The sequence below is a fragment of the Vicugna pacos genome, chromosome 1, assembly GCF_048564905.1.
Source record: "Vicugna pacos chromosome 1, VicPac4, whole genome shotgun sequence".
NCBI lineage: Eukaryota > Metazoa > Chordata > Mammalia > Artiodactyla > Camelidae > Vicugna > Vicugna pacos.
The window spans coordinates 1,952,099-1,964,051 of NC_132987.1; the positions used below are offsets into that span (position 1 = coordinate 1,952,099).

The following is an 11,953-nucleotide window of genomic DNA, read 5'->3' on the forward strand; positions in this document are numbered from 1 at the left end:
TTAGCCAAAGAGGAGGACCAGCCAAAATGCATCCCCCTCAAAATCTGCACTGAGGACAGCACAAGCTGTGCCTGTGTGAGTGAACTTAAATTCCAGGATCCTGATTTAGCGAAATGAAACTGATAGAGAGAGAAGATGGGGGGAGTGGAAGGGAGAAAGGAAGGGAGGGGAAGGAGAGAGTATTTAGAAAGTACTACGTGGGAGCATGTATTTTCCTGGAAAAATGTGTCTGCATCTATAAAAAGTGAATCCTAGGCAAGATGAAGCAAGAAGAACCCACCACAGCGACAGCACTTAAGCATGGAAAGAAAGGGCCTGTAAAGTGTCTGTACTATGTCTCTGGATCCTTCTAATAGCAATTATACTGGCTTGTAATAAAGTGATTTTCACAAGCAGGCACATCCTATTGGAATTAAACACGTTTATTCTGTCACCACTACTTACATACATTGTGGTTTGGGTTGTTTACAGTCATTTCTTCCTGTGACGTTTTATTTGGAACAACTGAAAACTTGCAGAAAAGTCAAAAAAAAAATACAAAGATCACCCCATTTACCCTTTACCTACATTCACCTGTTTATTAACATTTTGCCTTATTTCTTGCTGTCCCCTCCATTACTCTGTGTGTGTCTATTTTTGATGGTCACATATACACCATGGCCCTTTATCCTAAAATACTTAGGTATGTCCGAAGAATAAGGATATTCTCTCATATAACCACCAGACATCTATGAATTTCAGCAAATTTAACACTGACCATTCATGTCCCCACTGTGTCATTAACTGAACCAGCCTTGAGGTGCTCAGGAATAGGCCACGTGCCCGGGAATTCTCAGCCTTTCTCTCTAGCTTAAGCTGTCATATTTTGTGCACCACAAATCCTTTAGGAGAAACACCTGATTTACCGAAGTGCTTTTTACTAGCTTCATGTTATATAAAGAAATGAAAATAAATTGTAATTAGGGGGCTGTGCTCTACATGTGCTGTACTTTGTCATTGCCTGAACACAAGCTTTGCCTTTAGAATATGAATAATTTGACAGTATTTACTCACCTTCTTTAATTTAATTTATAGCAATTTTTCTCATTTCTTTTTTACAGTCTGTAACTATCACAGTAACAAATTCAGACACAGTGAATGATGTTATCAACATGTCACTCTCAATGCTAGGAGTAACTGTAAGTTACCTGCTAGTTCTTTCTAGTTAAAAGTCAACTTTAATTTTTGAGATTCGTGTGTGTGCATGTGTGCATATATGTATGATGTACCTCCCATCATAAGACAGCTGACTATTACAGACAGGTAAGTCATATTTAGTCCCCTGAATTTGGAAACTGAAAGCAGCAAGCTAGGTTATCAGCCTATACAATAGTGTTATTCTTGTATTCCCATATAAATTTCTGTATGAGTTGAAAGTGATAGCATAATGAATTCAGGCTGTAATTTTAGAGTGCTATTAACATCCTCTTTACTGTAGACGTTATACAAGAGATGACAAAATATTTATAAGATTCTAAATATTCCCTCCTCCACTGGGCTGTTCTTTCTGTATCGTCTTCCTTGATAACTCCCATCCCATCCCCATTTATCCTGACTGTCACCTGAGGACTCAATCTTGGTATGATAGATCCTAAATGAGGTGTTTTGCTCTAAATTTTGACATAAAGACCAGCTGGCTAGAAGCTACATCCCCTTGAGGCAGGTCCTGAGAATGAGATAGCTAATGCCTACTGTGAATTGGTACAGGGGAAAGTTGTGAATAAGACCATGGATCTGGGGACATCTGTGTACACATCACTTTCACATTTTTTTGCTTTCAAGTGTCTGCTCCTTTATGTTTTGCCAGGGCTGCTGTGAGTTGGAAAATTTCTTGGTGAAGCAGGTGGCTATATTTGAAGATGAGGTTGTGCAAAGGAAAAGAGAGGGAGACTGACATTCAGATGACAGAACTGGAGAAAGCACAGCTGCTTATATTAATTCTCTGTAAATGGGAAAACGTCTTGCTATTTTGACATGCCATAATTACAATATTTGTATTTAAGTTTTGTCTGACTCAGTGGTATAATGAAGCCCCTTAAATAATCAGGGAAACCAGAATATGGCATAAGAAATTCATTTGACTACTGAGCAATTCAAATTTAATATACACTTAAAATAAAATTGAATTTATATTACTGAGTAAAGCACACCTCTGCAGTGATTTCTAACCTACATGATATATGTAAGACCTGAATCAAAATTAAATATTGAAAGAGAGTGAGTAGTTTTAGGATAAAGGTGGGGATACTAATTAATTACAGAGCTCAGTTTATTTTATTTTTGTAATGTTCCTTTGCTTAAAGTGATCAATCTCACTAAACAAGAAAAACTTCTATTTTAATGTAGAACTGGGGTTATTTGCCTACATATGTATGCCTATTTAAGGGACACTGACAAAGTGTTTCCAATCTTAAACCTTAAAAGATTTTTATTAACTCTCTCTTCTTATCTGCAATACAATTTTGAGCAGATTTAGCTCCGTGTGTGTGTGTGTGTGTGTGTGTGTGTGTGTGTTTACATACCTGGGACCCTGCCTCCTCCATGGAACCAGGAGTCAAGTGCAAGCATAGTACCTGCCAGCAGCAACACTATTTCAAACATTTTTTGCTTTATCTTCTCCTGGAGGACTCTTTAAAATAATGTAGCAGTCCTTGTAAGTTAAACTTGTTTCAAGTGAAATCTCCAGTATTTCTAGGCAGTGATTCTGCTGGGAGAGATTGTTTTCTGCATCTGATTTGTTCCCTAGGTCAGAGTACTTGTCCCTCTCTCCCTCAAGTGGGATTACACAAAATGTTTAAAATATTTCAGTGTATCAATTTAAAATGGATTGCTGGGTAGAAAATACACTTAGAGACACTAAAAAAAAAAAATTCCAAATTGGCTTTAGTCCCTCCAGCTCTAGGTCTCTCAAAAAGAAGACAAGCTTGTGCTCCGGGCTGGGAGATGTGAAATGCCATACTCTTTTCTTTTCTTCCCTTGAGGAGATGCTTAAGTTTATCCATAAAAAGGGGCCGCTGACAGAAGGCATCTTCAGAAAATCAGCCGGTACAAAATCATGCAGAGCCCTAAAGGAGGAGCTGAACTCTGGGGACAAAGTGAACCTGGAGGAGGAGGATGAGTGCGTTCTTGTGGTGGCATCCGTCTCAAAGGTAGGGAAAGTTCTAGCCTTATCCACACACAGAGTGACTCTGCAGCTCTGTGACTGCTCCTTGGTCACGGCTGCCCAAGAACAACAGGTGTAATAGATGAAGGAGCTGAAAAACTGGAAAATACCTCACAAGGTCAACTTTAAGGAAGTCCTTCGGGTGTTAAAGCCCCATATGTTAGGTACAGTTTCCTTTTCCATCACAACCCTCTCCCCAAGTTCACTGCTGAACATTCCATGCAAATAAATAAATAAATGAGTAATAAATTTCAAAACACACACACACCTGTACAAAGCGTACCTAAACAAGCTTTCTGCTTTTGAGGACTTCCTTACTGCCTTCCTAATGAAGGCAAAGTTTCCAAAAGAAAATTCGTATTAAGCTTTTGGAAATAGTTACGGAAGCTTACCAAAGTAAGTAAACATTTGCCTTACAATGAATCAAAACCTGCTCAGGAAGGCCATCGAAATCTGTCATCATTTCATCATCCTCCCTTCCCCTGTCTCTTAATGCCTTTTACTTTAAAGCTAGCGTAGGGAGGGCTGCACCATGTGTGCTTCCTTTCACCTCCTTTCCCACCTTGGCTTCCCCTGTTAATGTCTGTTATGTTTAACTCACCACCCACGGTTAGAGTTCAATGGTAACCAGCTCCTACCACAGGCCTCTTCTTATAAATCTGTCTTTTAAAGTGGACACAGCAGTCAAAATTAGTTTGGAATTCTGAAAATTCATTGGATTTATTTAAGAAACAATTGATTTTGAAATGATACAGCTAAGTCAGGTATCCAGTTACATTTCTACAAAGGGAATCACAGACCAGAAAAAAAATTTACTCAATCCATCTTGGTACTTATTAGCAGCTCTGAACAAAAATCTGTTCATGTGGTAATGACTACAAACAGGTTTTAAAGTTATCTTAGAAACTCCATTACACTTGGTCTTTCCTTGTCCACTAATAATGTTTGATCATAATTCGATTGTGGGATAAATAGCAACAGTTCAGAAATGACTCAGAGCTGACGCCTACCACACTCACACCATAATAATACACACAAGGCATGCAAACAGCAAGGTGAGCGCTGCCCTATGTAAGTGCACATGGAATTAATTGGATCATCTAGTAAGAGGCTCTTGCCTATTTCCCATTAGAAGCGCAGAACAGCAAGAGGCTGGCTACTCATGGGTGTACTTCTGAGACATTCCTAAAGTTCTTGCTTCCGAAAGTTGACTGATCTTAATGGGAATCAGACTTTGCAAACTTGGCCTTGATAAAACCATGTGTCAAATAACCAGAGTTGGTCTAAACCAGGAATGAATATTTATCAGTACCACACTGCGTTTGCCACTAAGGTGTCCGTAGATAGTGGTCCAATAGCAATACCCTTGGCATATTCTGCTTGAGTCACATTCTGGCTCAACCACACTCAGCCTCACCCATGGGCTCCACAGCACAGGGTCCAGGAAAGACGAGACACATGCTCCCAGTGCGTGGAGTTTGTACACATGAGGCACAGGACCTGCTGTCCCCTCCCAGACTGCCGGAACCACCACAGCTGCAGCGCTTCCTCCCTCCACATACACTGGGGTCACTCCATGTGAAACACGGTGAAAAACCCCAATGACAAGAGAGGGTGCTGCACACCAAGAACATAGTAGAGGTACGAGAGGATGGAGACCTTGTCCACTGCCGTCACTGCTCTATCTGCAGAGCTCAGGAGAGGCTGGCACACACAGCAGCTCAGTAAGTACTGGAACAAGTGAACACTTACAGGACTATAATCATGACAGTTGCCTAGAGGCATTTCCCGAACAAGCTACCATTAAGAGAAGCCTGGGAATATGGAGTGAGACCAGTGGAAGCATGGTGTGCCTTTGAAACTAGCAACGTGGTGCAAAAATTTCCCCTCAGTCTTGCACAAAACATGACAACTTTGGGGGTGGGGAGGGTATAGCTCAGTGGTAGAGGGCATGTTTAGCATGCATGAGGTCCTGGGTTCATCCCCCAGAACCTCCATCAATAAATAATAGATAAATAAACCCAATTACCACCTTCTCCCCCAGGGAAGAAAACTACGACTTCATAAATTTTAATAGTTCCAATTCTGTGATATAAAGACTTGTACCTCAGAAACTGACATATTGTCTCTGACTATACTTTAGTTAAAAAAAAACAAAAGAACGACTTGTTCATCAGCCCTCTGAAGTGAGGAATTTTCCAGGCCTCCACTTAGGAAGCTTACATTTGCGTACCTCTAGCCCTGACACTCAGAGGCCTGAAGTTGCAATACATCTAAATTTTAAGTTTCCCATTTCAGAGGATATGATTCATTCAAGGATTTATAAGGGGTAACAGGTAGGTACCCATTGGGGATTTTGATATGTTTCTAACACCTGCAGCTTAAAAGTCTGCAAAATGAATTTTTATAGTTTTATAAAGGAAGACTGAAGCTATTATGAGTAGTTTTTTTCCCCATGAAGCACACATACCTCAAATCAGAAAGCCCAGTTCTCTCTCAGTATGTGTGCAAGAGTGGAGGGGTGTGTGTTCTGCTTCAGAACCTCTCTTACTTGAATTAAGAGCAAGCACTGTGTCTAACGTAAACAAGTAACATGGGTATGCGCATTGCTTTCCAAGACACTAACAGGATTTAGGATGAGTTGTCACCAGCCCTGGTCAGTCTGCACTGGTGTGCTAAAATGGACACAAAGAGTAAGGTCCAGGTGCTGGTAGGGGCTTTCTCGTCATTCTCACTGCGGTACAGACTCCACTTTGATGCTTCTCATTTTAGACAGAGAAAACCCAAGCTCCTGCTTCTGCGTGTGCAAGTCTGCAGAGTCAGAGCCAGGCTCTACCAGTTTGGCAGTTGTGAAGGAAGTGGGGCCTGAACTCAATTTTTCAACTAAATGTTTTCTCTGTTATTTTTCCAATATATATTTATCATAATTATATATATGTATGTGTGTGTATATCTTTTTTTATCTTTTTAAAAAGATATATATGTATCTTTTTTTACCTATGTAAGGATTTTCTTCGAAATATCCAAGGAAGTATATTTCCAGCCAGTCTCTACGATAAATGGCTCGGTGTTCTTGATCAAGGGAATGAGGAGGAAAAAGTAACTACAACCCAGAGGTAATGATGCAGTTAATTCCTCTACTCTGGTCACACCTCAAAAATACAACCAACATCCTCCTAGGAAAAGATCAGCTTATAGTTTACCGCTTTGTCCACTACGCTAATGACCAATGTCAAAGGGTTTCATTTGCTACCCATAGAGGCCAGATGAAAAAGAGAAGCATGCATTACTGCTGTTACTGAATTCTGTTTTTCTCCTAATCTTATTAATACGGAATCCATGACCATTTCACACCTGCTGAAGACATGGGACTGCTGGAGACGCAATCCACTGGCCTAATAAGAGATGCCAGAGAATGAATCTGCCAGTGATATGATCTTAACTTTGTCAAACACTTAATCAACCAGAGGAGTTCTTATCTGGTTCAGGAATTAAAATCAATGAAACATTTCTGTATGCATTCATGCTTAGAACTCTGTGAGAGGAGACTGTGTACATGGTTTACAAAGTACTCTGTTCTCTGTCTCTGTATTTCCTCTTCCTATGCGAAATGACTTGCTTTATTTTGAAGTGCATTTTTTTGTCTGTAGGCTCTTAGATCAGCTGCCAAGAGCCAACATTGTTCTCCTGAAGTACCTTTTTGGAGTGCTACACAACACTGAGCAACATTCCTCATCCAGATGACAGCTTACAATTTACCACTGTGTATAGCCCCAAGCCTTTTTTGTCCACCTAATGCCAACAGCTCAGAATTAGAAAAGGACTTCACAAAAAAGGTAGTGAGACCTCTCATTTTTATGCCTCGTGGGGCCCAGTCCCCACTTTGAACCTGAAGTCTGTATTAACAGTGAAGGACCAGTTTTTTAAAGTGCACATTTTAAATACACTCCCCTGGAGTGGCAGAGTCATTGATCTGGAGGGTGGGAAGGTGGGTTATCAAGTGGGAAACAGAGCAGTTGAGTGATTTTTCCTTTCCCATCCAGGAGACTGAACCACAGAGAGATAAGAGCAAGATGATGTGATAAAACAGAATCTGAGCTTTGGGGTCTGACAGCCAGGGTTCAACTCTTAGCCTAATCACTGAGGGAGTGTGAACTAGGGTGAAGTTCCCATGGTTTCATCATCACACAATGACAACACCCAGCTCCTCTGGTCACTGCTGGCTCATCTCAGTGGCTTGGGCAGTATGAGCACCCACGCTCCACACACACTGGCCTTCCTCTGCCAGCTGTGGTCTCTCAGTAGGATACTCAGTTCCTGTGTCACCCCCACTGCAGGGTGAGGGGGCTAGTGAAAGGTTCCAGAACATCCTAACAGAGCCACAACAGGCCTGATAAGTTCACAGCTCTGCCCCAAGCTCACCCAGACAGCAAACGGGAGACAAGGCCATGCACTTAAACAAACACATTCTCTCTCCAGCTGCTTCCTTCCTTAACAACAACAACAAAAACACAGAAATCTCTACCTCTCAAGTTCACACATTTCTTCATTTAAGAAGTGAATTTCACAAGTTTTGTCAATTGGATGCCTTACTAATTTTCATAAGATGTTATGTGCCAACTTATCTCAATAAAACTGGAAAAAATAAAATAAAAACAAATAAGTGAAATTTAGTAAAGGAATATACATCTTCACCCCAAGTATCCTTCATGGGTAACTTGCATCCTAGTTTTGAAGATGTAACCAACATTACAAAAATGTTAGCTACTGAACTATGCCACAAAGTATAACTATAGCTCACTAATGAAACGAATTTTAAAATCTGTACCCAAAGTACTCTTGAAAGTATCACTTATTTCTTAGAGAAAACTGATTTGTATACACATTTTCTAAATCAACTCTGAATTTTTCTCAGAATTCTCTTCAATTTTTTAGATCAAAGAATTAGATAGGAAATGTGATTTGTACCAATGCCATTTGTAAAACTGCACCCTGTTTTGCCCTTTTGTGTTGCAGATTGCTTTTGTACAATTTTTCCTGGAAAACTGCCTCCAGCTATTGGGAGAAAATATCACTTCCCTTCTGGGATAGAGCTCAGTAAGTTCTGATGAAGGTGATGTCACTAATAACAGTGAGAAGGCTACAGGCCATGTGAATAATCTAATTGGCTTTGGTGACAAAGACAGCAAGGCTGCCAGGGGTCATGGGAGATCCTTAGTCAGTGCAGCTCTGGAGCCCAAATCACATTCCAAGAATAATGATGCTCCAGGTCAGGGGAGGGGTCACAGTACTGAGAGACCAAAGAAACGATAAGGCAGGTCTGACTTCAAGAAGTTAGTATAGCATTAGGAGATATTATGGTATAATATAGTGTTTGGGAAATGTTTTAAAAAAATACAGTGTTTGGGAATTCTTTTAAACAAAACTTTAAATGGGACTCATATATATCAGATGTGCTCTGGTTGAAACTAGACTGAGGGGCCCAGAGCACTGCCTGGTTTACTCCCCACCCCCCCCTTTTTTTTTCTGCTCTATGGTCCCTGAGGCACCACAGATTTCCAGTGCCTTTGAAACAGGCTGAAAAGAAGCAGTGTCATTGAGGAAAAAAGGATTTAACTTGACATCAAATCACCTTTCCAGACTATAAACTCCTGGGCCACTATTCAGCATCTGTGCTAACTCTGGCCAATTACTTTAGCTCAGTTTCAGTTTCTTCCTCTCTAAAATGTGAATAAAAGCAACATTTAAATTTTAGGATTATTGTAAAGATTAATAATGCATGTAAACTAATTTGTAAAAAAAAAAAGTAATTATTAGGGCTACTAGAATTTCTTCTGAGACTAGAGCTAGTATTTCTTGAGCATAAGGAATCACAGCTAACTTGCAGCAGTCCATTTTATAAGGCAGAGTTTAGATTAAGAACCTGGGGACATGTATCATGAGACTCTTTGTATTTAGGAGGGAGAGTAATTAGGTTTATTTATTTTTATTTTATTTATTTTTAATGGCGGTACTGGGGATTGAACCCAGGACCTTATGAATACTAAGCACGTGCCATCCCACTGAGCTATCGCCCTCCCCCATCCCTTCGCATTTTTGACATTTCTTGGTTTTATGACGTTTATCTTACTGCTTTGAGGAAATCTTTAGGAAAATCTACTTAATCAGGAATTTAGATGAGTCTAGTACCTAAGAATGTGCTTTACTAAAATAAATGCTTTTCAATTTATCAGTGACAACAGAACAACCCCTGGAATCCAAGCCAATGATAGTGACAGTAATTTTCAAAAAGGCACAAGGACAGAATGAGGCTGAGGTCCCATCTACCACAGGTCTACACAGATGCCTGTCCACAATTTTCAAAGTCCCTGAAGATTAGAAATTGCCATAGTCACATGTGACCCTTCCTCTCTTCTGCTTTCTCCTATTGTCAAACATTCGTTCCTATTGTATTGTGCATTTTTATATTGATTCAATAAAAATGGGCTAGATAACCACTTTAGTTGCTTATGGTCCATATTAACACCTTGGTGGAGGCTCATCAGGGCAGTCTGGGTCTCAGCTAAGGTCACTTCTGCACCTGCAGTCAACTGGCAGCTCAGCTGGGGCTGACTTGCGTGTCTGCTGATCGGTGCTGGCTCTAGGTTGATCCCATCTCTTCAACAAGCTAGCCCGGCCTTCTTCATACGGTGGAGGAAGAGTTCCCAACAGCAAGAGGCTTTTCAAGAGTTCATGTAGGAGAGGACTGCACAAAGGACAACAAAGACAATGTTTTCATGATTTACTGATGGCTATGATTGTCACCGAGCACACGTGATGCTCAAAACACGAGACAGCATTCCTACCACACACCTACTTTTATTCCTGAGTTGCTATCCCTCATTTAAAATATAGCATGCATGCCTTAGAAGAATGTGGATTCTATGTTGGGTTCTCTTTTGGGTTTCTTTAGACCAGCATTTTCCATAGGGTATTAAGAAGTCTGGTGGGGAATATCTTTGAAATAATCATTGTTTTCCACAGGTATTTCTTGCCTCAATCTTTCTCCCTGTCTCAATCTGTCCTAAGAGACAGATCATTTCCTCAGGGAACAGAAATTACAGAAGAATATGAGGAAAAAGAGAGCTGTTTGCTGTTTATGAGTTTTAAAAATTCAGTTTCCTAGGAAACAAAAACAATTCATGGCGTAAAGATTTAGGTGGGAATCTCAGGGGAAAAGCCCGAAACAGGTGTATGGGACATGGGCACCATTTCCTGAATAGAAAACAACAAAACATTGTAAACTGACTATAACTCAATTTAAAAAAAAAGGAAACAAAACAAAACAAACAAAAAAACAAGAGGAATCAGGAAACCTTCACAGAACAGCTACATGACATCTCTAAGAAAGACAGAGCCTTGTAGAGTCATACAGAATTTCTTGCACCTCAACTTGGAACAGATCAGTGAAGTGATTCCATCAATCTGAGAATGGCAGGGAAGGAATAAAGCCACTAGATTTCTTTTTGGCCTTGGACCTAAAAGTCAGTATTCATTTGGTTGCCTTAGTCCTTCCAAAGAATAAAATTATACCTTTGTCACGTGAAAGAAACTACTAGAAAACAAAATTGTCAGAGGAGCGTTATAATTTCCTAAAATGGAAAAAAGAAACTCCTTTGTGAGACTGGGGAATTTCTCCACATTGCAAAGGAATAAGATCAGCTGAGGGGCGGGGGGGGGCACTGGCACCTGCCTGCTCCGGGGCCCTGCGGGGCGCGGGCGAGTCCGAGCGTCCGGGCGGCGTGCGGCGGCGTGGGGGGCGCGGGGACCGGGGCGGGCTCGCGGCGGCCTGAGCGCCTCACAGGTTTCCGCGCCGTCGCTGGAGCGCCGGAGCAGCGGCGGCACAACTTTCCAGGCTGCGGGTGGGGCTGAGAGCGAGGAGAGTGCTCACCGCGCCCACAGCCCTCGCCGCGGCGTCCGCGCGGCCTCCCTCCCCCGCGGGGCCCCGCGCCCGCCCGCTCCCAGCACGCGCTCCCTCGCTCTCTCCCCGCCTCCACCTTAGATGGGCGCTTCCAGCCCCCGCGCGGTGGCGGCGGCCGCATGCCCCCTCCTTCCCCGCCCCCTCCGCTGTGGCCACCTGCACTCACCTCAGCTGCCCACCCGGCGCCGCCGGCTGTCGGCCTAGTTTCCCCCAGACGTCTCCATTCTATTATCCCCTACGTCGGGGGAGGGGGCGGTTACAGGGTGGTCGCAGGGGAGGTAGGAGCCGGGGGTGGGGCTGGCCTTCACCGGAGCTGCGCTCCTAAGCTGCCCCCGGCTGGCACTGTCCACATGCCAGTAGCACCGCAGCGGACTCGGGTCCGGACCGCCTTCTGCTGGCCGCGGAGCCTACTGCGTCGCTGACAGGAGGGGCCTGCCTTCCCAAAGCGTTCCCAGCTGAAGCGCTCGCCGGGGCCGCGGCGGGTAAGCGCGCAACCGCCTTCCTGTGGGGACTGCGCACGCGCGGAAAACGGCCGCTGCCTGTGGGCTGGGTCCCCGCCGCGGGCGCTGGCCCCGCTCAGCCCGTCCCGAGCGCCGGGTGAGGGCGCGGTGGCCGGTTCCCGGGCCGCCTGAGGCGGGAGGATGGCCACGGCGGCACCTGCGCGCCCGGCTAGTGGAGTTGCCGCCGAGGTGTTTGGAGGTTTTCCGAGACCTGGGAGGGGAGGGGAACCCGCCCCCGGCCCGTTCGCCGGAGCCTGGGGAAAAAAAAAAGTTGGGAAAATAAAATAAAAC

General features: G+C 43.2%; 1 pseudogene; it reads left to right on the plus strand.

The window, feature by feature from the left end:
* The first annotated feature begins 144 nt into the window (after positions 1 to 144).
* Positions 145 to 11,366, plus strand: LOC140686234 (rho GTPase-activating protein 20-like; annotated as a pseudogene).
* Positions 11,367 to 11,953: the final 587 nt, after the last annotated feature.